We start from the raw sequence: 6408 nt of genomic DNA on the forward strand, positions 1-6408 counted from the left end.
CGAAGCTGCTCTGTGGTGGCTGTGCTAATTGGGACCTCCTGGGGAAGGGAAGGAGTTGCTTGGAGCTTCAGTTTGTGACTGTTGAATGAATGGCCAGGAATGCTTTCTAATGGAATAAAAGAGTCTTACCTGTTCATGAGTCAGGGTCATTTACCAGTTCTAGAGTTTCATGTGGGATTATTAAATTATTAGTCTTTTACAAAATATGTCTTTCTGTTAGAAGTTGTTACATAATGTTCCAAGGACTTTATGAGTAAGAAGGTTTGGATAAATGATATTATTTGGTCTGGTCTACTGGCTAACTTAGAAATCAGAGTGCATCTGTTTGAATATCTTAATTTCTACACTTCATGACCTGTGTGGTTTTGGGCAACACTTTTTCGTGACTTATCTGGTGGTTTGGTTTTTTTTAAAATTTTTTTTGTTTGGTTGGATTTTTTAATTCTCCCTACAATTGCATGCCAACAGTTTTGTATCAAGTACAATTTTGAAGGTTTTATAAAAGTGCTGTAAATTGACTCAACTGAGAGGCATAGGGTCAAAGGAATTATAAATATGATTACAGGCTGAATCCTAGTAAGGTATGAACGCAGTATTTTTGAAATGTGCTGACATTTTTGCTACTTAATGCAGTTTTCAACTAACACACATGAGAATACTTATGTGACTTAATTAGCTGAAGAAATGGGCTCAGATCGTTCTATTAGTGTAACAGAAATAATGCAAATTGCAGAAGAAAATGTGATTAGTTATTATATCAGCCAATGAAATACATTATATACTCCTTAGACAAGTTTAGGAAAATACCTTTATTCTATACAAAACCACTGTTAGTTATTTTAATCATCTGTTTCTAAAGCAAATAATGGAAGTTCATAGAAAATATTTAATCCGTTATCCATACACTAAAGAACATTTAGGAGCTTGTGTGCAGTTCTGGTGACACTTGAGGGCGCAATGTGGCACAAACTGGCTCAGGTTTCTCCACAAAGTATTGAGGTCTGCCCTCTGTAAGGTGCAGGACACAAAGAGTTAGGAAAGATTGCAACAAGTAGTGTGAGAAATGCAATTCTTGACTTTTCTGCTGCCTTTGATTTTCTGATTTCTCTATGAGTGACACTGCATACTAATTAGCAAGATATTTAGAGAGCTTAAGCTGAAAGCGAAGTCAATAAATCTTTAGCTAGATTTTTCTTTGTTTTAAATAGAAACAATATCTTCTCTCCTTGCCCTCCTCAGAGTGTTTTTCCTTGCAGAGCTGTAACTTAAATTTGGTATACCACATTAAGGGATAACTACCAGACCCTTTGATTCAATAGGATTTTTTATAGAGTGAAAAAGGGAAAAAAAGTTTTACAGATGTACAAAAACACCTTAGTTATTGACAGAATCAAAGGGAAACCCGAGCTTTTGGTTAATGGAGGTGCAGCTGAGCTTCACCGTGTCTCTGTTATCAGTTCCCCTCACATTACAGCTTAGGCTAATTTCTCATCAGGCTTTTCCATGCTTGATGGAAGCTTGAGTGGGCAGGTTAGATGTTAACAGTGAGATTGCTTTGTGACCTCTGACTAGAAATCCTTTGAGATACCTTCACTAATCCATCTGAGGGAATTAATCATATATAAACATGTCACCTTTGGAAACAGAACTGAAAAACTTAGGGCTCTAGTTACTCTAGCGGTTTAAACTAGTTTAAAGGGCCACTGGAGTGCTGCTGTTCTTTTCCTGCATCTGTGTGTTCCCATTTCCCTACATAACCCTGCTCCCCAGCTGAGCTCCTGACAAGCCAGCAGCAGGTGAAAGCAGCAGGAAATACAGGCTGGGGCTCTGTAGCATCCCAAGGGTATCTGACTGATGGCCACCTCCTTGTCACCTCTTGCCTCTGGCCAAACCCTTCCTCTGGTCCCTTGGCCATTGCTTGCTGAGCAATTTCAGTGCATCGAGTCGGCAGAAAACTAATACAACAGAAGTGAACAGTTCTTTTGCTGACTTAATGCAACAAAACAGCTCATATTTTCCAAATTGTGTATTGGAAGAATCACTTCCTATATGGATGTCCTGTTAAACCCCCAGTTTTCTGCCTGCCCTGAGTTCTTCACAGACACTCCACATGGCAGATTAGCAAAACAGATGACAGAGTTACTACTGGAGTGTTTTATCTTAAATATCCTTCTTTCTATCTTTTCTCAATCATAGGGACTCCTGGCATCGTACCAGCATGGGGGAAAAAAAGGACCAGAAATAGAAAGAGGAATCACTGCTTTGGCAAATCCCAAAAGCTTCTAGCAACCAATGGATCAGGGACTTTGTGATTAGGAGTTGTATCTGAAGGAGTCATCTTTAGATAAAGAGAATATATAGAAAACAAGATGTGGGTATAGACTGAAGGCTTGTACGTGCAACAGCAGAACCTCCCCAGAAACCACCAAATTATCATTCTTTCAATTTTTTTCTGTTTAGTTCCTCAGTTTATACTGTTTGTGACTGCCACATTAACCTTGAATGCTGATGATATTGTCATTTAGGCAGATGTAACTTCCTTCCTCAAATACTGAGAAACAGATCAACCAAGGAACCATGACAAAATTTTCAGCTAGGAAAAAAAAAATAGAAGGGTCTAATAATGCCAATTGCATTTAGTGTGCTACAGGTGGTATTGTTAGAAGTGCATATTGTTAGAAGGGCAAATTTCTATTGACATCTCACCTGATATAATACAGATCTCTTTAAACTATCTCACATAATCAAGATAATTCCTTTTTCTACAGCAGACCTCCTTCTTAGGGGTGAACCTTAAAAGCACACAAAGATGAAAGTTACAGAGTTGTGAAAGAGCCATAATTTATAATAACTTGGGTGGCAAAAAAGAAGTGTAATGATGGCTTCAATGAAATAAAGTGGAGATCATTAAACTTTTTAGATGAAACTTGTTTAAAAATTTCTAGCAGCGTGAGAGAAGGAGACCTCTAATTGAATTGCCACTTTGTGCATGTGGGGAGGCAAAGACACCTCTGGTAGATGGCTGTGTTTTGTTAACAGAGAGTGGTAATTGGCATCCCACTGTTAAGATACAGTGTCTTGCCATCTCTCCTTTTCCTCTTTGGTCTAATAATTTCAGAAGATTTTACTCATTGCCCTGACTGCTGTTGGAAATTGTTTTAGTATTAGTAACAGTTAGTATTGGAAATAGTGTTATTATTAGTAACTATAGCAACATTTTCAGGACCTCCTTTAAAAAGCAAAAAAAACCCCAAACCCTCATCTGAAAATGGCTCTATTGACTGAAGTGAGGAAGGAAAAATATGAAGCCCAAATGTATTAATAAAGGCTCAAGTTGAAGAGTTTTGTTGCTTTTCCAATAAACATAAAGCAAATATGTTTGTTCCTTAAGTACAATAAGAGCAATAAAAAAATCCCATCATTCTCTGCCAATTATCACTTCAGGCTGTGATCTTGTCAGAATTCATAAGCTCCCAGTATCCAGTACTGCCAGGATATGTTGGTATTGATCTCCCCTGAGTCAATGCTTTATAATTGTTGAGGGCATGAGGCCACCCAAGGAACTGTCACATAATCCTGAGGCCCTGCTTTGCTCTTTACCTGTGTCAGGGTTGCCATATGCAGTCTGTAAACACAGAAGGAAAAGATCTTTTCTGTCACTGTATTATATTGGTGAGCCAATATAATGGCCCAGACTGCTGCTATCTTGGAACTCTTACGACAGGCTGACATTTTGGGTACATCCCCAGAAATTCCAGTTATGCTGGCTCTTGCCAGTCAGGCATCCCCTCCCAAGACCTCAGTCATACTATTGGTGTTTTGTTTCTTAAAAATCCACCACCACTTTCAGGTAAAGGAGAAATTCTGGAGATGCTGTGGAAGAAGATGAGTAAATGGGATTTAAAGGCAGTTACATTGGTTGTATTTTAGTTGCAAATTGAAAAGTCATTGAGGTGTTGCATGGTGTCAGAAAAACAGTTGACTTTGATTTTTGGAGAAAATCTTAAGTTTATATGTAAGAGAAAATCTGCTTGATTAAAAAACTTCACAGTTACTATTAAGTGATACTGCTTTTTACTCATAAGGAGAAGCTTTATGGCTGAGATGCTGCAGGGAAACTTAGATATTTGTTCAATTCCCAGGTCTGGGGTAGTTTATTTATGTTATGACACATTCTTTATGATTCCAAACTTTGCCTTAGTATTCTTTCTACAGAATGGTTCACTATCTTCCTTAATTTTCTCTATGTAGGCTGCAGGCTGCTTAGAGCAAGGACTTCTCATTGTATTACTAAATGCATGTATCATGTCTGGCACAACCACAGCTAATGTGGTTTGGGTAAGTAGATATATATTTAATGCTACTGTTTAAAAAAAAATATTGCAAAGTGCTGCTGTTGAATTGGAGTGCTTCCAGTTAAAGTTACTTTTATGTCTGGTTGTAGAGAAAATGTTTGACAGTGAAAGCTATAAATTTTCATTAACCAAAACCAACTAAATTTGCCACAGGCTTCTAACTTCAGCTCATTATGTGTCTTTGAAAGTAAAGTATTTCTGTTATTTGTTTTTTGTGGAGACTGAGCTGCAAAATCCATAACTGCTTGAGAAATTATGTATAAAAGATGGATCCCAGATTAAGAAATATGGAGGGAATGAAAGAGCAAAATTTTGTCCTGAATAAACAGAATGTGAGAGAATATTTTGAACTATTTTAAGACTGTAGGATAACAGAAAAGTTCTATTTTTCCCCTTCTATGTCTGACTTATGATTTCTCACCATTGTGCTCATATTTTATAAAAACCAATTAAAGAAAAAATCAGTTTGATTCCAGATATAGGCATAGCCACTATTTTATCATAAATCCAGCTTTTTCAGGCTAGCCTCTGGCAAGTGCAGATACAAAAAATAATGCAACTATGGATCTAGGTGCAAGTTAACTTTTCCAAAATAATTGCCGATACAGATCTCTTTTCATTTGACTGTGACATTCTGTAGAGAGTCCTAATTAAGTAAACTTCTTTTCAAATTCAATTTTAGATCAGAATCAGAACAGTCAGTTGTTTGATTTCCCTCTGCTGGGGGAGTGAGCAGCTCCATGGTGCTTACTTGCCAGCTGGGGTTAAACCACGATGACTCATTATGTAAAGTTTTACTTTTAGAGCAGCTTTGAGAGGCACTGAGCACAGAGTCCAAAGGGAGATATTTGCTTTATGCCTGAAGTATCTCTGAAATTTATTTAAACCAGTTTTGTGATAGTTCCAAGGTAGTGCCTAGATCTGAACTTTAGAACTTAATCTTCAATTCTGTCTTTTGTATTTATCTTCCTCCTTTGTGTTTCCTACGTGGGCAGAGGTGACGGTATCATGATCACATTGCTGTCTTAAGCAAAATTTATGTCACTTTACGAAGAGGAATTTGGCTGCCATTAACTAAAGATATGATCCCTGCTTTTTGAGAAGGAAAAAAAAAACAAAGTGATTTTAGATCTTGCTAATAAATTCAATCTCTGCAGTGAATAATTTACATGAGAACCAAATCTCTATTAAGTAACTTTTATACTCATGAACAGGACAGAAGCCACAGGAAGCTGGTAAGAATTTGCTTTGAGATGTTTCCTTAGGGTAGGAGCTTTCTTCATGATAATAGTTGTTAAGTGTGTTGTTACTTTAATTTAAAATTCCAGAAAACCTTTATATTTCAGGACAAATCAAATGTAACATGCATTGTCTTTAGGGACCATAGGAAAAAGAGATTGAACTGGGGCTTATAACAAATCGTAAGAAACAAAAAAAATCTCAGATATTTTCCTGCACAGAGTAATAGATGTTATCTTTGGTATTGAGTCTTGCATTATGTCTGAGCCAGAGCAAGAGCTCACAACTTCCAAAAGGACATAACTTTGTTTTTCTGCTTGTTTGTCATCAACACATTCCTGCCTTCATCTTCTTCTTTTGGCTCAGGAACTCATCTGACACTTACCATGAGCTGATTCAGCTAAATCTGAATAAATGAGCAGAAAACCACTGCCCTCCAAAAAAGAACCCTACCACAAAAAACCCCAACCAACCACCCAACCCACCAACCCACTAACCCACCAACCAACCAACCAACCCACCCACCAACCCACCCACCCACCAACCAACCAACCAACCAACCAACCAACCAACCCACCAACCAACCAACCAACCAACCCACCAACCAACCAACCAACCAACCAACCAACCAACCAACCAACCCACCAACCAACCACCCAACCAACCCACCAACCAACCAACCCACCAACCCACCAACCAACCAACCAACCAACCAACCAACCCACCAACCAACCCACCAACCAACCAACCAACCAACCAACCAACCAACCCACTAACCAACCAACCAACCAACCCACCAACCAACCCACCAACC

Source organism: Cyanistes caeruleus, chromosome 15 (genome assembly GCF_971803275.1).
Source record: "Cyanistes caeruleus chromosome 15, bCyaCae1.hap1.1, whole genome shotgun sequence".
In the NCBI taxonomy this organism is placed as follows: Eukaryota; Metazoa; Chordata; class Aves; order Passeriformes; family Paridae; genus Cyanistes; species Cyanistes caeruleus.